General features: G+C 38.7%; 1 pseudogene; it reads right to left on the bottom strand.

The window, feature by feature from the left end:
* Positions 1-1,941: 1,941 nt before the first annotated feature.
* On the bottom strand, positions 1,942-2,035 carry LOC147510092 (small nucleolar RNA R71; annotated as a pseudogene).
* Between the last annotated feature and the right edge of the window lie 19,824 nt (positions 2,036-21,859).

Below are 21,859 nucleotides of genomic sequence, written 5' to 3'. Positions count from 1 at the left end.
AGCTTAGAATAGAAAGTAGCCATTAAAAATAGCTTCTAGATCTAGTTTTTCATGTAGATTAATTAAGTTTAGTTCCATTTCAATTATTATATTAGATTAAACCTTTGAATCTTGTTCTTCATTTTGATTAGATCAATAAAGTAGTATTTTTATCAATTTCGATTTTGTCATTTCCATTTCTAGATCTAATTTCAATTCCTGACCTTATTTCATTTGAGTCATTAAATTAGATTTCATTATTGTTTAATTAAGTAAATTTCAATTCTTTATATCATGTTTAGTTTAAATGTAATCGAAATGATTAAGCGTAATGATTCTCGGCTAAACCTCCATTAGAGGGGGTTGAGAAGCCTTGATGAAAGCTTGATTCGAATATCGTAGATTCGCCGTAATTTCCTTCCACTCTAGAAACGATTAGTTCACCATGAGAATGGGTTTAATCGCTCACATGCTAGTTATGAATTGGTAAGAATGCCATGTGTAATTAGGGATTAGGAAGAACCAATTGTTCTCTGCTGGCGATTCAATTCGATTACTGACGATTCGTCGTTAATAGGATTAAGTCGAGGTTAAGGTGGAATCAATCCCCCTCTAACTCCTTATCATCGAATCAACATAGCATTCCCTTAGTTATTCCCATCGTCGACTAGTTGCATTTCGTGGGTAGTTGCATCGTAGTCTAGTTGCCTTTTTCGTAAATCTCTCATTAGACTTTAAGTTTAGAGTACTTACACTTGAGAACATAGCATGCGGAAGGACTAAGAGTGGAACGAATCACTCTACTCCACTATATCTCATAGACTTGAGAGTAGAATCTTTGATAATATAGGCATTTAAGATTAAGTTTAGTTTTACTTGCGTTTAGAGTTCATCGCTTTATTTCGTAGGTAAGACTATTCATTTTATGTTTTATCAAATGGCGCCGCTGCCATCTTAGTTTCACTTTCGTATTGTTTTCGTAGTGTAGTACTGTTCTTAAAGTCCCATTTCACCCACCCACCCTTGTTTGATTCATACTGTGGTTGTCCATTTCAGAGTTGAAAAATTTCGGTAAAATTTACGAAGGCTGGCAAGCTTTCCTTGAGCGACCACTCTAACTCATCGGACCTCGAAGCGACCAGCCCCATGTGGAGCGCGACCCGCCCTTCAACTCTGGAATTCTAAAATACACTGAGCGCGACCTGCGCCCTTAACAAAATTTTTCGGATTTCGACAGTTTTGATTCGAACTTTGATCTTTCATATTTTTCAGTGTTCTAACCTGCTATATACACTAAACAAGCGTAAACAAGACGCTATTCATAAGCGAAGCAAGGACGCAATCAGGTATTCATTTCTTCCACACCTTGCATCTCCTGTTAGAGGTTTATACTAGTATATCAGAATTGTTTGGAGTGTTGATGTGTTTAGCTAAGTTTGGTTTTAGCCTTGTATGAGATTAAGGTCTGGCTGAACAAAAAAACCGAACGTAATTACACAACAACGTCAACAAACAAGTCTATCTAGTATACCACCCACTACACCTCTAGCTACTATTTCACACACATCACCTGACACAATGCCCGACGAAGAAGAGAGGCCTCTCTCTGACTTCTACAAAGCCTTGAGCGATAGCCCCAAATCTTGCATCGTTCTAGCAGACCCAGCGGGGGATTTCCGAATCCCCCAAATATTTTTAATTTGTTACCCGTTTTTCATGGATTAGACCATGAAAAACCTTATCAGCACATGCGTAGGATTGAACAAGTCCTAACAACATTCCACCATCCTACGGTTGGTACGGAACAAATTAAATTAAGGGTATTCCCTTTCACCTTAGCCGATAAGGCGGCGTCTTGGTTAACTGCCCAAACGCCTAATTCTGTGGACTCGTGGGCTAAACTTGTTCAGCTGTTTATGGAACATTTTTACCCACCCCTAAAGACGGATGAGATGCTTTCCAAGATTCATTTCTTTCGACAAAATCCTCATGAAACATTTTCAGAGGCTTGGAATCGTTTCACCGATCTCCTTATAGAGTGTCCACATCATAACTTAGCGAAAGACACGTTAGTTCGTTCCTTTTTCAAAGGACTTCTACACCACCATAAAGAAGTCCTTGACAGAATGAATGGGGGTAGTTTCTTAAGCAAAGGAGCTTCGGAGGCTTATAAATTTTTAGAGGACCAAACTAAGCGAAATAACAACTGGGGGGGTAGTGATGATTACTCCCGCTCCACTAGTTATTCTTCAACAGTTAAGGCTACCAGTATGTTTGAGGTTAAATCAGATCCTGAGCATAAAACTCTAATTGAATCCCTCACAAAAAAGGTAGAGGCCATTTCTGTACAACAAAAGCCAATCCCCGTCATGAATGTAAATTCAAATCCATCTAGTTTCTGTTGGAGCCCTAAGCATCCCGACTCACACTGTCCTATAGCCTATGAACAGGCTTGTTCCATTAATAGTGAACCTAACGCCCCTTGGAGACAAAATCCCAACTTCGGTTGGAGAAATAACCAAAACATCATACCCCAAGGGTACAATAATCAATATGTTAGGCCTACGCACAGCTTTAACCAAGCCCCACTAAGACAAGGACAGGGTCAGGGTAATTTTAATAATTATAACAACCAAGCGCAAACTCGACAAGGTCAAGCACAAAGTCAAGGTAATTATAATAATTATAATGCTAATAGAGGTATCGTTCCGGTAAATAATAACTATCAAAATCCACCCATAAATAATTCACGTGAAATAGTTCCAAATACACCACCCGGACTACTACACCCACACAACCGGATCGTCTTGACACCTTCATACAAATGAGCCAAAAACTTTTCCAAACCATGGCTCAATCTAACCAACAACTTCTACAATCCGTTAATAATTTAACCAAACAGTTGGCTCAAGATAAAGCCCAACCCAAAGGTGTGTTTCCAGATAACGAAATACCTAATCCTAAAACAACAAATAAAGCCTTTGAGGTAACCGATAATACTAGTAATGAGTATGAAAATGTAGGTGAGCTAAAGGCCATCACCACCCTCCGTTCTGGTAGAATGGTTGATAACAAAGTAACTATGCCTATAGTTACCCCACCAGTAGCCCCTACACCTGCTATATTACTAGATACCGAAATAGAAACTGAAGAGCCTACCATTGTAGAGGTACCAGTTCCAACACAACCTAAGAAACAGGAAGCCACGGTTAAACACCCAGGTAATACCATTGCTAAATATAGACAAAAACCACCGTTTCCACAAAAGTTAGCCATGTTAACTAGGGATACAAATTACGAGGAGATTAGGGATGTTTTCAAGAATCTAACTATAAACCTTCCCTTCCTCGAAGCTATAAAAAAGCTACCACACCATGCTAAGTTTCTTAAGGAATTGTGTACTTACTAGGCGTAAGACCAATATATAAAAAGACGCTTTTTAACGTAACAATTCCCAACTCTATTTGAACATAATGGAATTGTTAAGTACAAGGACCCCGGTCGTCCCTCTTCATACAATGCACCTTAGAGATTCTTATTATCGACAACCGCGTTATTAGACTTGGGGGCTAGTGTCAACTTACTCTCGCTTTATTTGTATAGACAAATAGGTCTAGGACGAGATGCAACCCACTAGAATGACGCGTTGCAATTAGCTGATCGGTCTATTAAGTATCCTAAGGGTGTCGCCGAAAATGTTCTCGTAAAAATTCAGGATTTTTACTATCCGGCTGATTTTGTCATCCTCGACCACACGTAAGTCGATTAACGACTCTGTCCGATCATTTTAGGGCTTACCTTTTCTCGCAACCGCCAATGGGCTCATTAATTGCCGCGATGGTTCAATGTCCATGTCTTTTGGCCATCTTGTCGTTGAAGTCAATGTTTTAAAACAAAGACACGCACCCGATTCGCCTATGGATAGAGAGGTTAGCATGATCGAGGCGTTGCTCGAGATTATTTCAACAACACGTTCCCTGATAATCATATGCCCAAATTTCTTTCCTTTGGAAGATCAGACTCCAATATTTCCATCCCTACACTAGTTGATAGACATATTACGGATGAGGATGAGATAGATGACTTTCTCAAACATGTAGAGGACTATCATAGTAACGAGGATATGACCAATCTAGATGAGCAATTCGATGAGTTTCTTCGAGCAGGTGATGAATCACCCTATCAAGAACTACTTTGCACAACATCCACCTTGATTCCCCTCCTTCCACCCTTTCAAAGGAATCCCGAGTTTGCACTCGATCCTGTTGTTTCTTCTGTGCTTCATAATTTTTTAAATTCACCTAGTAAACAAATACTACAGAAGGACAAACCATTTGACACCTTCATTTTCAGAATTGAGACAGTCCCTACACACACAATGAATGAGTTTTGTGCTAAAACCACATCCTCATTGTTTACAGGCTGTCTTTCTACAACTTATCCCTATCCACCATATTCTCCACAACCCATTCACTTTTCCACATTTATTTACTAGAACACCCACTCATTCAAAAATGAAAAATAAGGTGCATGATAGGTTACATAATAGGGTTATCCGATTTCGTTTTCATTTCACTAGGTTGAGTCATGGGAAATCTTGGTGCTTGATTGTGTTTGGATATGTTTTCTGGAATATTTATTTATGGAATGATCCACAACTATTACGGTTGTTGATATATGATAAACTGCATGTTCATACATATGTTTAGACAAGTCTCGAGTATCTGACTATAAACGACTCAACTTTTGTGTTTGGTACATTTCCTTTTATTTCCATATATTGGTGAGTGCACCATTAAGGTAACCGGGCCCTCCCCAAGGAGTGTGTGGCTGTAAGTACCGGATCCTAAGTCCACGTTTAAACATAATTCACATTTTCCACTCTTGCATGTTTTCTCGGATTTTTTTAGTCATGTTTCTCTATGGGATGAATTATGTCTTTATTGTTTATTGTTTTTATTTTTAAAATTAAATATATATATATATATATATTAAAGAATAAGCATAGTAACCTAGGAAGTCTCGAGAATCTGACTTTAAAAGACTCACTGCTAAAAACAAATTTTCTAAGCTTCGTTGTAAAAAATTTGTTTGGGGGTGGGGTGTTCGTGTTGCCGTCCTAAATTGTTTTATGCCCCATTAGAGTTGCTTAGGCCGTTTTATTGTATTACGATTCGGGTTGACATAATCCAGGAATTTGGATTTCAATTGTTCGCATAACGTAAGTCATGCACGCACTTCGAGGCATTTTCCACTATCTTACATGTCATCCACGGTCGGAATGGAGTGTTTTATGGATCATTGCATTGGAAATTCTCTCCTGATCATTTCCATATCTCATTCGCAAAAATCGGACCGGTAACGAAGCGGCAATTTTGATTTGAAGTTTCGCAAAAAATCGAAAAAAATCACAAATTTTGATTTTGGGCTTGGGCCCAACCCGCGCCCACCGACAGCGCGACCGCACCCTTACCTTTAGCAGCACTCGCGATCTTCTTCTCCATTCCGCCATTAACGCCAAGCTCCAAAAACCTAAAAAAACAAAATCAAAATAAAAAGAAAACGAAATTAACCCACTTCAAAATCAAATCCCAACCCAAATCGACTCCAAACACCACCGACCACCACTCCCACCGATTTACATCACTAAAACCACCGAAAATTCAAAATTTTGGTGTTGCTGCTTCACCACCCACCCACCACCACCACTGTTGGTTCAACCGGTCGATTAAAATCCCACCACTACATCACATTTAAACCCCCACTACATTCCAAACTTCCAATGGCTCAACAACGCCGAATTTTGCCGGAGCAATCTTTTACGCCGACCACCAGCGCGGCCGCTTTTACGGTGACGAGATGATCACTCGAGACTGGAGCAGCTTGTGGTACTCGACTGAAGCCTATTACCACGAGGACTTAGTCCGATGGTTCTACGATACGAGGGAGTTAGAAGGGATTAGGATTTTTGTAGTTGTGGCGAAGAAGAGGATGGAGGAGCTGAGAATGCCGAGGAGTCTGGGGGACATCAGGATGCCTCCGAGGATGAGGAGGACTTGACCTATTTTGACGCGGATGCCTTGGAGAGGTGCTGGACATATGCAGAACGCATGGCTGTGATCCATCGAGGCATGCGTTCGCTTAACACTATCTGTGAAGACCTCCGGACTCGACAGACAAAAATGATGCATCACAACTTCGAGCTCGTACCGGAGAGAGGACGAGAGGTGGGAACAGATGAGCGCCGAGCTAGAAGCTCAGCGCCAGTTCCGGGACGAGATGCTGACACGATTCCTAACTCACGGGGACTCTCATTCTGAGGACACACCATCCGAACGAAGGCGCCGTCGCCCGAAGATCTAATGGTGCCGGCTCTTCAGAGCTCGGGAGCAGCGATCCGAGAGATGTTCCCTCCGCCACCAGTTCGAGTAGCTAGGGATAGTATAGTTTGATGTTTTATGTTTTATTTGTAATTTCATTATTGTTATTTATTTTAATGCAAGTTTATTTCCGTAATTTGAATTTTGTAGTGTAATGTACTCCAAATGAAAATTTTAATATAAGGGGTTATTTTCAAGATCGTGGTTGTTTCATATTGATCCCACCTTCCCAACTTGTTTGGGGTGGTTTTATCAATTCAAGCATTATTTTTATAACCCTCGTGTTAGAATTTATTGCGGAGTCAAGGTGAAAATATGGCTGTTTAGGCATATCTATGATTGAGTATCATTGTAGGATGAAATCTATATTAAATAGGTACATTCTATCATAAAATCAACCTAAAAGATACTGGGTTTGAATTAGAATCAAGGATATGAGTTGTTTCCGTTTTCGGGTTTGGAAATTTTAGGATTTCCGGAAACTGCCGTAATTAGTTTTGGCAACTTCCCGATCCATTTTAGCAACTTTAAACCTATATAAACTTGATACAATCTATCCTCACAACTCACACTACACCTAAACTCCATCACTCACCTTTCACTCCCCGCAATTCCCTCGTTTTCGCTCATTTTCCGAAGTTTCGCAACTCCAAGCGCTTTCAAGCTTCTACAGAGCGCTTCGCACCTCAGATATTTTTTCTGAGTTTTGTCGAGAGCGCCAAGCATGAAGCTGAGCGACCGACCAGCTCAAACACCGGAAATTTCAATTTTTTAGAAGCGCTTCGCTTTATCGTATCGTGAGCACACTCTCATACGACTTCCGTGGACCAGAAAATTTCCAGTTTTTCGCACGTAGTATCCGGATCATTCGCAGCTATTCCAAAGCGTAATTTTGAGATGACATCTCCAACATTGATACCGGAACAGTCTTTCGAAGATTTGTTCCAAAGCACTACTTATAGTGCTTGGTTTCGCGAAGCAATCACATTAGTTGGCTGGGAGCCGCTTATGGTAAGACCGGATGCACTTTATTCTCCAATACTAGCATCTTATTTTTACGATAACTGCATTTTCTTTGAAAGACCAGATGGAGAACAAGTGTTCTCCATCAACATTGATAATGAACCAATGGAAATTACCAGGTTCTTGCTAGCATTTGTTCTTGGACTTGCTATGCCCGCTGAAATACAAGACCCATGGTGCTATTGGGTCGATAATATGTATGTCTATACTTACGAGTTTTTGCATGAGTCGTATGGCGCGGGCATTTTCCATATTGAGGACCAAGGGGAATATAACGTCGCCTTTGGTAGCCTATCCATGAACATAGGAACTGTTATGTTTTGGATCATGCTAAACATTTTAGGGGAATGGCGTTTTTCTTCTGTGAATGATGCCACTTGCAGCGTCTTCCTTGCTTTTTAGCCACGGACGTATGTGTCATGACCTTCCCGAACCTTGATGTCTAGTTTAGCTCGATCCCATAGCATGAGGCATAAGTACCTTCTTATGCCCGTTCTAGTTTCTCGTATTATGCTATGTTTCTTTCCTGTTTTTTTGTACACGCTTCACGGATTGGATTACGGTCGACACTCGTACGACCCACCAATAGTATTATTCGATCTTTCCGTGCAATGACTTGGCAAGGGTGGAGGATACAACCTCATCTGGTTGCACCCTACACCCCGTCAGACCAAGTGGCTCTTAATAGGTTAGCAATAATATATGATAAATGGCGGGAAAGCCCGCAAATTATCATGGCATGGCAGATCGCCGAAGGAACCTCACTTCTTTATGGAAGAAGAGAATGAGGAAGATGACGAGTAACGCGGGGATAAGGTAAGTTTCATTCTAGTTAGTGTCCGCTTATGTCCCGAAGCAATTTCATTCTTGTTAACCCCATAATGGGTAGAACTTCGTATAGAGTTGTGTCGGGTTTTATTTCCTATATTAGTACGTTCTAACCTTGTTTTACTAGATATTCCTGAATTTCACGCTTCAATGGTATTTTTCCTACCCTCTTTATTTAATTGCTTTGAGGACAAAGCATGCTTTTGTTTGGGGGCATAGAAACACGGTAATTAAGGCATCCGATAGGATATAGATAGAGTTAATATGCATTTGTTTTCTAGTTAAAATTTTAAAAATTCAAAAATATAAATAAATAAGTTCATGCTATACACTTAGGAATAGTGGTATTGTTTTCCTTCTCTATGCTCTTAACAATCTAGAAGTCTCAATGAGCTTTTGCATTAGAATAATTGTTAGAAATTTAGGTTAATATGTAGGTAATAATCTTTGCATCTATCTATAAATATATTACATGAGTATCTATGATTGTTAGCAGTAAGTTTCTGAAATCTAGGCTAGAGTACTTATTCTACAAATCCTATGAGAATATAGCCTAAAGCCTTATATGAGTGAAACATTTGAGAAATGACACAAGGGAGAAGTAAAATCCGGATAGAGAAATCTCACGTCCACTTGTTTGATCACTATGCCATATCCTAAGCGAGAATTTAGGCCCTTTTTGGATCGATATAGCCAAAAATACAAACCTATGAATTATTTCCCGCTAGTCGCCCCTCTGAGCCTTTCTTTAGCCTTCCAGAAACCACAAATCCTTTACCTTGTTACAAAAACAAAACAAAATAAAAAAAATAAAAAAAAAAAAAAAAATTCAACCCACCAAATTTAGAATAAGTCTGAGAATAGAATGAGGAAGAAAGAAGAAGAGAAAAACCTGTGTAAACAAAAGTTAGTTAATTGCTTCAGAAAATAAAGAAAAGAAGTTTCCATCCAAGGAAAAGAAAAATAAAAATAGAAATAAAATAAAAACTCCAAAAATAGAATAAAAGGGAGTCAAAAGCAAAAGAAAAAAATATGGCTAAGGATGGAAACAAAGTGTAGAAGCAAAAGTAAATAACAATGTTTTCTCTAGTTACATAATATGAAGACTCTATTATCTCAGACTTGTCCTTTTTGAATATCCATTTCCTTCCTTCTTAAACCATCTCCTAATCCCCGCAACACCTAATAAAGACCTCTAGCTCAATTAGGAATAGGTTAGTGTGATAGTAAGTGGCAGATGTGTTTGATCGACTCCGGCTTCCTTGTTGTCATTGAGATTGTAAGGTAAAGTGTGCCCACTGCGCACTAGAGTAGCGAAACTTGAGTGGAAAAATCAAAGTGTTGTATCTTGACTATTATTGTGAGAACCTACTTAAGGATGCTATTCCGAGTTTCAGAAATGGACCTGCTAGACATTTCATAGTATTACTCATTGTATATATGTTTATTATAAATGATTGATTATTATACATATATTAGTTTAGGTTTTTTTTTACTTGGTTATTCTTGTTCATAGCTAGTGAGATGTATAGATAGTTTGGAGCATGAATAAGGAAACAATAGTTTTATTTCTTAGTCGTTGTAGTATAGATGAAGTTTGTGAGTACCTTCACTGGAAAACTCTCACGAGGCTATAACTCGTCCACTAGGGAATTCCTAGTGGTTTAAGGCCTTGTTGCATATGGTCAATGCAATCGCTTTTCGTACTAAACGAGAAGTAGATAGAACTCCATTTTTGGTCACTTATGTTAATTTCTCATCTTTGCTTGAGGACAAGCAAAATGCTATTTGGGGGTGATTTGATAAGAGCCCAAAACTGTAGTTTTAACCCTTTAACAGTCATACTTTTAGACCAATTATGTGAGTAATAATTAAGAGTTAACACTGATTACGTGTTTTTATGCATTTCAGGCTTCAAAGTCCATTATGTGCAGAAATGTGCCACTTTAGCGAGATAAAGGAGCAAAGGTCGGTTACTAAGGAGTTCCATGATTAAAGGCCAAGTTTCTAGAAGACAAAGCCTTTCCAAAAGCCCGGTCAAAAGCTGAAAACTCGACGCGGGCAGAAACAGCACACAAAGTCAGCAGAACTTCCGAAGGCCATATATTTGGACTCAGACCTCGGAATGGGGCCTACCTTATGTCAAAATGACTGGCTCAGAAAGAGCTTTAAAATGGTCTAAGCCTTGATCCAATCAGAGGAGCAGAAAGGGACAAAAAGTCTGTTGAAGCCAACTGCAGCTGAAGAGGCCTTTTTGGACTGAAAGAATTGGGTTTTGGGCCTGATTCTCTGGCCCAAAACATGGCTCCAAGCCCATGCACGATTTTTGGATATGAATGTATAAAAACAAAAGTTTAGCTCTTTGTTATTGGTAGATCTTTTAGTAAAGAATAGTAGATTTTTAGGTGAGAAAATAAAGGTAGCTTAGAATAGAAAGTAGCCATTAAAAATAGCTTCTAGATCTAGTTTTTCATGTAGATTAATTAAGTTTAGTTCCATTTCAATTATTGTATTAGATTAAACCTTTGAATCTTGTTCTTCATTTTGATTAGATCAATAAAGTAGTATTTTTATCAATTTCGATTTTGTCATTTCCATTTCTAGATCTAATTTCAATTCCTGTCCTTATTTCATTTGAGTCATTAAATTAGATTTCATTATTGTTTAATTAAGTAAATTTCAATTCTTTATATCATGTTTAGTTTAAATGTAATCGGAAATGATTGCGTAATGATTCTCGGCTAAACCTCCATTAGAAGGGGTTGAGAAGCCTTGATGAAAGCTTGATTATGAATATCGTAGATTCGTCGTAATTTCCCTTCCACTCTAGAAACGATTAGTTCACCATGAGAATGGGTTTAATCGTTCACATGCTAGTTATGAATTGGTAGGAATGCCATGTGTAATTAGGGATTAGGAAGAACCAATTGTTCTCTGAAAGCGATTCAATTCGGATTACCACGATTAAATGGTTAATAGGATTAAGTCGAAGTTAAGGTGGAATCAATCCCCCTCTAACTCCTTATCATCGAATCAACGTAGCATTCCCTTAGTTATTCCCATCGTCGACTAGTTGCATTTCGTGGGTAGTTGCATCGTAGTCTAGTTGCCTTTTTCGTAAATATCTCATTAGACTTTAAGTTTAGAGTACTTACACTTGAGAACATAGCATGCGGAAGGACTAAGAGTGGAACGAATCACTCTACTCCACTATATCTCATTGACTTGAGAGTAGAATTTTTGATAATATAGGCATTTAACCTTAAGTTTAGTTTTACTTGCGTTTAGAGTTCATCGCTTTATTTCGTAGGTAAAACTATTCATTTTATGTTTTATCACACACCATGCTAAGTTTCTTAAGGAGTTGTGTACTACTAGGCGTAAGACCAATATACCAAAAGACGCCTTTTTAACAGAACAATTCCCAACTCTATCTGAACATAATGGAATTGTTAAGTACAAGGACCCTGGTCGTCCTACTGTACAATGCACCTTAAGAGATTCTTATACGACGACCGCGTTATTAGACTTGGGGGCTAGTGTTAACTTACTCCCGTTTTATTTGTATAGACAAATAGGTCTAGACGAGATGCAACCCACTAAAATGACGTTGCAATTAGCTGATCGGTCTATTAAGTATCCTAAGGGTGTCGTCGAAAAATGTTACGGTAAAGTTCAGGATTTTTACTATCCGGCTGATTTTGTCAACCTCGATACGTAAGTCGGATTAACGACTCTCGATCATCTTAGGCGTGCCTTTCCCGGCAACCGCCAATGCGCTCATTAATTGCCGCGATGGTTCAATGTCCATGTCTTTTGGCCATCTTGCTGTTGAAGTCAATATTTTTAAAACAAAGACACAGTTACCCGATTCGTCTACGGATGGAGAGGTTAGCATGATCGAGAGCTTTGTTCGAGATTATTTCAACAACACGTTCCATGATAATCATATACCCAAATTTCTTTTCTTTGGAAGTTCAGACTCCAACATTTCCATCCCTACACTAGTCGATACACATATTACGAATGAGGATGAGATAGATGACTTTCTCAAAAATGTAGAGGACTATCATAGTAACGAGGATATGACCAATCTAGATGAGGAATTCGATGAGTTCTTAGAGCAGGTGATGAATCACCCTATCAAGAACTACTTTGCACAACATACACCTCGACTTCCCTCCTTCCACCCTTTCAAAGGAATCTCGAGTTTGCACTCGATCCTTTTGTTTCTTCTGTGCTTCAGAATTTTTTAAATCCACCTAGTAAACAAATAATTCAGAAGACAAAATCATTTGACACCTTTATTTTCAGACTTGAAACAGTCCCTACACACACCATGAATGAGTTTTGTGTTAAACCTACATCCTTATTGTTTACATGCTGTCCTTCTACAGCTTATCCATATCCACCATATTCTCCACAACCATTCACTTTTCCACACTTAATTACTAGAACACCCACTCGTTCAAAAATGAAAAAGAAGGTGCATGCTAGGTTACGTAATAGGGTTATCCGACTTTGCTTTCATTTCACTAGGTTGCGTCATAGGAAATCTTGGTACTTGATTGTGTTTGGATATGTTTTCTGTGATATTTATTTATGGAATGATCCACAACTATTTCGGTTTTTGATATATGATAAACTGCATGTTCATACATATGTTTAGATAAAGTCTCGAGTATCTGACTATAAACGACTCAACTTTTGTGTTTGGTGCATTTCCTTTCATTTCCATATATTGGTGAGTGCACCATTAAGGTAACCGGGCCCTCCCTACGGAGTGTGTGGCTGTAAGTACCGGATCCTAAGTCCACGTTTGACATAATTCACGTTTTCCACTCTTGCATGTTTTCTCGGATTTTTGAGTCATGTTTCTCTATGGGGTGAATTATGTCTTTCTTGTTTATTGTTTTTCTGTTTTTTTTAAAAAAAAGTAACAATATATATATATATATATATATATATATATATATATATTAAAAAAAAAAACATAGAAATCTAGGAAGTCTCGGAAATCTGACTTTAAAAAGACCCACTGCTAAAAAACAAATTTTCTAAGCTTTGTTGTAAAAAAATTGTTTGGGGGTGGGGTGTTCGTGTTTCCGTCCTAGAATGTTTTATGTCCCATTAGAGTTGCTTAGGCCGTTTAATTGTATTTCGATTCGGGTTGACATACTCTATGAATTTAGAGTTCATTCGTTCGCATAACGTACGTCATGCACGCACTTCGAGGCATTTTCCACTATCTTATATGTCATCCATGGTCGGAATAGAGTGTTTTATGGATCATTGGATTGGAAATTCTCTCCTGATCATTTCCATATCTCATTCGCAAAAATCGGACCGGTAACGAAGTGGCAACTGTGATTTGAAGTTTCGCAAAAAATCAAAAATTCAAAATTTCGAATTGGGCTTGGGCCCAACCCGCTTCACCGACACCAGCATTTACCTTAAGCTTAACAATCGCGTTCATCTTCTCAAAACCGCCATTAACGCCACCAAAGCTCCAAAACCTAAAAAAAAAAAAAAAAAAAAAAGAAAACCAAATTAACCCACTACGTTCAAATCTACTTCCAATCTAATCTAAAAGCTTTCCACCACCACCTCCACCAAATTAAATAACCAAAAACCACCGAAAATTTCAAATTTTGAACTGCCGCGCCACCACCACAGTTTGTTTAAGTCCGTCGATTCAAATTCCAACACGACATCCCATTTAAACCCCCACTACATTCCAAACACTAAAATGGCTCAACAACGTCGAATTTTGCCGGAGCAAGCTTTTACTGGAGACCACTTCGTGCCATTTTACGGTGACGAAATGATCAGTAGAGACTGGAATAGCTTGTGGTACTCGACTGAAGCCTTTTACCACGAAGACTTAGTCCGACGGTTTTACAACACGAAGGAGGTGGAGGGGACTAGAATTTTTGTAATGGTGGCGGCGAAGAGAAGAAAGGCAGAATAACTGGTTGTTGGTTGGGGAGATTCTAGGCATTTCGCCTAGAATCCATCTGGATGTCACGTTGCAGGAGTCCCAATATAATGGGGTAGAGACACTGATGAACGTGACAGTTACCGAAGGGAACTACAATGTGAGATCGCATTATGTTCGCCAGCATCCCTAAGAACCAACCCGGTGGCCGCAGCTTCGATGGATTGGTCGGAACGTCCTGGGGAAGGAGAAAGTCAGCGACATCGGTCTTAACTGCCTCCACATTTTATGGATACTCCAGGAGCAGAAGTACGAGTTCTGTATCTTGGAGTTTTTGCTTAGCATGATTAGAGGAGTAGGGAAGTCTGTTACACCTTTCCCTGTGTTGATAACCAAGATCATGCTGAAGTTGAGAGCAGCTCAGGCGTCTGATAGGTCTTACATCACCCTACACCGAAATCCTCGCATCTATAAGGAGTGTGTCCAACGAGTTTAGAGGTTGCCTGAGGATAGGGTAAAGGACGAGGAGGATGGGGGAAACGAGAATGCCGAGGAGGATGGTGGAAATGAGAATGCCTCGAGAATGAGGAGGACTTGACTTGTTTTGATGCGGATGCCCTAGAGAGGTATTGGTCAGATGCAGAACGCAAGGCCGTAATTCATTATGGCATGCGTTTGCTCAACACTATCTGCGAAGACCTCCGGACTCGACAGGCAACTATCCATCATAACTTCGAGATCCGTACCCAGAGAGAGGATGAGAGGTGGGAACAGATGAGGGCCGAGCTAGAAGCTCAGCGTAAGTTTCGGGCCGACATGCTTGAACGATTCCCACCTCACGGGGATTCTCCTTCTAAGGATACACCATCGAGGCATGAGCGTCGTCGCCGAAAGACGAATGGTGCTGGCCCATCGGGAGCTCAGGAGCCATCCCCGGACCGTGTGCCCTCCGCTACCAGTACCGGAGTGATTAGGGATAGTATCGTTTGATGTTTCTATTTTTATTTGTAGTTTTATTATTGCCATTTATTTTAATGTAAGTTTTATTTTCGTAATTTTTATTTTGTAGTGAAATGTACTTCGAATGAAAATTTTAATATAATGCGGTTATTTTCATTATGCGTGGTTGTTTAATATTGATCCCACCTTCCCAAATTGTTTGGGGGTGGTTTTATCTATTCCAGCATGATTTTTATGACCCTCGTCTTAGAATTTATTATGAGTCAAGGTGAAAATATGGCCGTTTAGGCATATCTATGAATAAGTATCATGGTAGGATGAAATCTCGATTAAATAGGTAGATTCTATCATAAATTCAACCTAAAAGATACTAGGTTTGTTTTAGAATCAAGAAAATGAGTTGTTTCCGTTTTTGGGTTTGGAAAATTTGGTATTTCCGGAAACTGCCGTAAAAACCTTTTGGCAACTTCCCGATCCGGTTTAGCAAGTTAAAACCTATATAAACTTCATACATTCTACACTCACAACTCACACTACACCTAACCTCCATCACTCACCTTTCACTCCAACGATTCCTACGTTTCGTCTCATTTTCCGAGTTTCGGCAACTCGAAAAAATTTTCGCTCGCAATTTTTTTTCAGATTTTTGTCGAGTGCACTTTCAGCCCCATGGTGGCCACGACCAGCCAAACACCTGAATTTCAAATCTTCGAGCGCACTCGCTACGACTTCGGGACCTGAAAAATTCCGGTTTTCTGCGGGTAGTTTCGGATCATTTGCAGCTATTCCAGAGCGTAATTTTGAGATGACATCTCCAACATTGATACCGAACAGTCTTTTCAAGATTTGTTCCAAAGCACTACTTACTTACGGTTGCTTGGTTTTGTGAAGCGATCACATATAAATAGGCTGGGAACCGCTTATGGTAAGACCTGATGCACTTTATTCTCCAACACTAGCATCTTATTTTTTACAATAACTGCATTTTCTTTGAAAGACCGGATGGAGAACAAGTGTTCTCCATCAACATTGATAATGAACCAATGGAAATTACCGTGTTCTTGCTAGCATTTGTTCTTGGACTTGCTATGCCCGCTGAAATACAAGACCCATGGTGCTATTGGGTAGATAATATGTATCTCTACACTTACGAAGTTTTGCATGAGTCGTATGGGCGCGGGGCATTTTCCGTTATCGAGGAGCAAGGGGAATATAACGTCGCGCTTTTGGTAGCCTGTCCATGAACATAGGAACTGTTATGTTTTGGATCATGCTAAATATTTTAGGGGAATGGCGTTTTTCTTACGTGAATGATGCCACTTGCAGCCGCCTTCCCTTGCTTTAGCCACGGGGCGTATGTTTCATGACCTTCCCGAACCTTGATGTCTAGTTTAGCTCGATCCCATAGCATGAGGCATAAGTACCTTCTTATACCTTTTCTAATTTCCCGTATTATGCTATGTTTCTTTCCTGTTTTTTGCACACGTTTCACGGATTGGATTACGGTCGACACTGTACGACCCACCAATAGTATTATTCGATCTTTCTGTGCAATGACTTGGCAAGGGTGGAGGATACAACCTCATCAGGTTGCACCCTACACCCCGTCAGAGCAAGTGGCTCTTAATAGGTTAGCAATAATAAATGATAAATGGTGGGAAGCCTGACAAATTATCATGGAATGGCAGGACGTGAAGGAACCTTACTTCTTTATGGAAGAAGAGGATGAGGAAGATGATGAGTAATGCCAGAGATAAGGTAAGTTTTCATTCTATTTAGTGTCTGCTTATGTCCCAAGCAATTTCATTCTTGTTAACCCCATAATGGGTAGAACTCTTATAGAGTTGAGTCAGTTTTTATTTCCTATTTTAGTACGTTCTAACTTTGTTTTGCAGATGTTCCTGAATTTCACGCGCTTCAATGGTAATTTTCCTACCCTCTTTATTTATATGCTTTGAGGACAAAGCATTCTTCTTGTTTGGGGCATAGAAACACGTGTAATTAAGGCATCTGTTAGGATATAGATATGTATAATATGCATTTGTTTTCTATTTAAAATTTCAAAAATATAAATAAATAAATTAGGCTATACACTTAGGAATAGTGGTATTATTTTCCTTCTCTATGCTCTTAATAATCTAGAAGTCTCACGTAGCTTTTGCATTAGAATAATTTTTAGAAACTTAGGTTAATATGTAGGTAATAATCTTTGCATCTATCTATAAATATATTACATGAGTATCTATGATTGTTAACAGTAAGTTTCTGAACTCTAGGCTAGAGTACTTATTCTACAAATCCTGTGAGAATATAGCCTAAAGCCTTATATGAGTGAAACATTTGAGAAATGACACAAGGGAGAAGTAAAATCTGGATAGAGAAATCACACGTCCACTTGCTTGATCACTATGCCATATCCTAAGCGAGAATTTAGGCCCTCTTTGGATTGATATAGCCAGAAATTCAAACCTATGAATTCTTTTCCGCTAGTCGCCCTCTCGAGCCTTTCTTTAGCCTTTCATAAACCACAAATCCTTTACCCTGTTACAAAACAAAACAAAATAAAAAATTCAACCTACCCAATTTAGATAAGTATGAAAATAGAATGAGGAAGAAAGAAAAAGAGAAAAACTTGTGTAAACAAAGTTAGTTAATGGCTTCAGATAATTAAGACAAGAAGTTTCCATCCAAAGAAAAGAAAAATATAAATATAAATAAAATAAAAACTCCAAAAATAGAATAAAAGGGAGTCAAAAGCCAAAGAAAAGAAAAAAAAAAATATATATATATATATATATGGCTACGGATGGAAACAAAGTGTAGAAGCAAAAGTAAATAACAAGGTTTTCTCTAGTTACATAATCTGAAGACTCTATTATATCAGACTTGTCCTTTTTGAATATCCATTTCCTTCTTTCTTAAACCATCTCCTAATCCCCGCAACACCTAATAAAGACCTCTAGCTCAATTAGGAATAGGTTAGTGTGATAGTAAGTGGCAGATGTGTTTGATCGACTCCGGCTTCCTTGTTGTCACTGAGATTGTAAGGTAAAGTGTGCCCACTACACACTGGAGTAGCGAAACTTGAGTGGAAAAATCACAGTGTTGTATCTTGACTATTATTGTGAGAACCTACTTAAGGACGCTATCCCGAGTTTCAGAAACAAACCTGCTAGGCATTTCATAGTATTACTCATTGTATATATGTTTATTATAGATGATTGATTATTATGCATATATTAGCTTAGGTTTCAACTTGATTACTCTATATGCATTGCTAGTGAGAGGAATAGTTAATTTAGAGCATGAATAAGGAAACAATAGTTTTATTTCTTAGTCGTTGTAGTATAGATGAAGTTTGTGAGTACCTTCACTGGAAAACTCTCACAAGGCTATAACTCGTCCACTAGGCAATTCCTAGTGGTTTAAGGCCTTGTTGCATATGGTCAATGCAATCGCACTCAGCGAAACGAGAGTAGTTAGAACTCCATTTTTGGTCACTTATTCTAATTTCTCATCTTTGCTTGAAAACAAGCAAAATGCTCTTTGGGGGTGGTTTGATAAGAGTCCAAAACTGTAGTTTTAACCCTGTAACAGTCATACTTTTAGACCAATTATGTGAGTAATAATTAAGAGTTAACATTGATTACGTGTTTTTATGCATTTCAGGCTTCAAAGTCCATTATGTGCAGAAATGTGCCACTTTAGCGAGATAAAGAAGAAAAGATCGGTTGCTAAGGAGTTCTGTAATTAAAGCCCAAGATTGAAGAAGACAAGCCTTTCTAAAGCCCAGTCAAAAGCTGAAAAGTCGACGCGGGCAGAAATGACACACAAAGTCAACAGAACTTCCGAAGGCCGTATCTTTGGACTCAGAACTCGGAATTGGGCCTACCTTATGTCAAAACGACCGGCTCGGAAAGAACTTTCCAATGGTCCAAGCCCTGACCCAATCAGAGGAGCAGAAGTGGACGAAAAGTCTGTTGAAGCCAACTGCAGCTGAAGAGGCCTTTTTGGACTGAAAGAATTGGGTTTTGGGCCTGATTCTCTGGCCCAAAACATGGCTCTAAGCCCATGCACGATTTTTGGTTCTAAATGTATAAAAACCAAAGCTTCACTCTTGGTTAATAGTAGATAGGGTAGATAGGGTAGATAGTTAATGGTAGCTAGTTAGACCTAAAAATATATAGAATTCTAGATCTAGTTTTCTGTAGATTAATTAAGTTTAGTTCCATTTCAATTCTTGTTTTAAATTAAACTCTTAGAGTCATTATTCTTGATTGATTAGATAAATAAAATAGTTATTTTTTCAATTTCGATTCTTGTCATTTACATTGTGTTAGACCTGATTTCATTTATTACTTGTTATTCAATTCTTAGTTATTAATTAGATTTTAATTATTGTTTAATTTAGATTAGTAAATTTCAATTCTTTATAGTATGTTTAGTTTTAATTTAATCGAAATGATTACGAATGATTCTCGGCTAAACCTCCATTGAGGGGGTTGAGAAGCCTTGATGAAAGCTTGACTCCGATTATCGTAGAGTCGTCATAATTTCCTTTCCAATCTAGAAACGATTAGTTCACCATGAGAATGAGTTTAATCGTTCACATGCTAGTTATGAATTGGTAGAAATGCCATGTGTAATCAGGGATTATGAGAAAATCATATTGTTCTGCGAAGCAATTCAAATTCGGATTACGACGATTCGTCATTAAGAGGATTAAGTCGAGTTAATGTGGAATCAATCCCCCCTCTAACTCTTTATCATAGAATCAACATAGCATTCCCATAGTTGTTCTGATAATCGACTAGTTGCATCTTGTGGGTAGTTGCATCGTAGTCTAGTTGCCACTTTGTAAATCTCTCATTAGACTTTAGAGTTAAGAGTACTTATACGTAGAGAACACAGCATGCGAAAGGACTAGGAGTGGAACGAATCACTCTACTCCACTATATCTCATAGGATTAAGAGTAGAAATCTTTGATAAAATATAGGCACATAAAAGTAGTTTAGTTTACTTACGTTTTGAGTTTATCGTTCATTTCGTAGGTAAACTATTTATTTTTATGTTTTATCAGAGAGTGGTGATGGCATTAAGGTCACCTACGATTGTAGTTTCAGTACTAGTATTACCGTTTACCTCAGATGCTGTGTTTGCTGTTTTAGGGTTTGGTATCGCTTGTCCTGGAAACACGCCTTTTGGTTGGGCTTTCTCTTGGGCTAACTGTTGTATGCCCTGATTTATGGATTGTAAGATCTGTTGGTTTGATTGAGTCATTGATTGGAAAAGTTGTTGGGTAACCTGTATAAAGGCATCTATATGATCCGGATGTGATGGTGTATTAGTCACAGGTGGTGCGACTGGAACTATCTCACGTTGATTATTTATGGGTGTGTTGTGATAGTTACTATTGTTAACCAGAATGATACCTCTATTGGTATTATAACTATTATAATTACCCTGACCTTGTGGTAAACCTTGTCGGTCAAGGCTTTGGTTGTTATAATTATTATAATTTCCCTGACTTTGTACCTGTCCTTGCCTAGGTGGAGCTTGATTATAGTTGTTTGCTTGCCTAACATTTTGGTTATTAAACCCTGGAGGTGAAACTTGTTGATTGTTTCGCCAACTAAAGTTGGGATGTTGTCTCCATGGGGCATTAGGAATAGGATAGCTATTAACGGAGCAAACATTGTCTTGCTCTAATTGTTGTTGTTCATTCATAGGCTAGAGGACAATAGGATTCAGGGGTGCTCGTGGACTCAAATAGACATTACATGGGTTGGAGTTAACATTCATGACGGGAATAGGCTTTTGTTGCACGTAAATAGCCTCAACCTTTTAGTTAGAGATTCGATTAAATTTTTAGTTCTAGATCGGGTTTCATCTCAAACATACCGCGCGGCCTTAACGCTGAAGAAGAACTAACAGAGGGGGATATCATAACTACCCCCAATTGTTATTACGTTTAGTTTGATCTTCTAAAAATTTGTAAGCCTCCGAGGCTCCTTTACTTAGGAAACTACCCCCATTCATTATGTCAAGGACTTCTTTATGGTGATGTTGAAGTCCTTTGAAAAAGGCACGAACTAACGTGTCTTTTGCTAGGTTATGGTGTGGACACTCTATAAGCAGATCGGTGAAATGATTCCAAGCCTCAGAAAAGGATTCATGAGGATTCTGGCGGAAGAAATGAATCTTTTGAAGCATTTCATCTGCCTTTAGTGGTGGGTAAAATTGTTCCATGAACAATTGAACAAGTTGAGCCCATGAGTCCACAGAGTTTGGCGTTTGGGCAGTTAACCAAGACGCCTTTGTCGGCTAGGGTGAAAGGAAACACCCTAAGTTTAACTTGATCCGGACTTACGCTTAGGATGATGGAATGTAGTGAGAACTTGGTCTATCCTACGCGTATGTTTGGTAAGGCTTCTCATGGTCTAAACCATGAAAACCGTAACAAGTTAAATATATTAGGGGATTCAAAATCCCCCACTAGGTCTGCAAGAACGATGCACCTTACTTAGGCCATCGCTTAGGGCTTTATAAAAATTAGAGAGAGGAGTCTCTTGTTCTTTAGCCATTGATGCAAGTGTAGTGTGTGAAATTCTAGATAGGCGTGTTGTATTTATTTCTACTAAAAACAAGCCCGATTTTACTAGAATTAAAACTCCTCCGACGTAAGAGGCGAGGAGTGGAAGAAGGGAATACCGATTAAGGCCCTTGCTTCGCTTATGAATAGCGTCTTGT

This window comes from Coptis chinensis, chromosome 3 (genome assembly GCF_015680905.1).
Source record: "Coptis chinensis isolate HL-2020 chromosome 3, ASM1568090v1, whole genome shotgun sequence".
Lineage (NCBI taxonomy): Eukaryota > Viridiplantae > Streptophyta > Magnoliopsida > Ranunculales > Ranunculaceae > Coptis > Coptis chinensis.
Note: the sequence above shows the minus strand (reverse complement) of the source record. Positions and strands in the feature narration are given on the sequence as shown.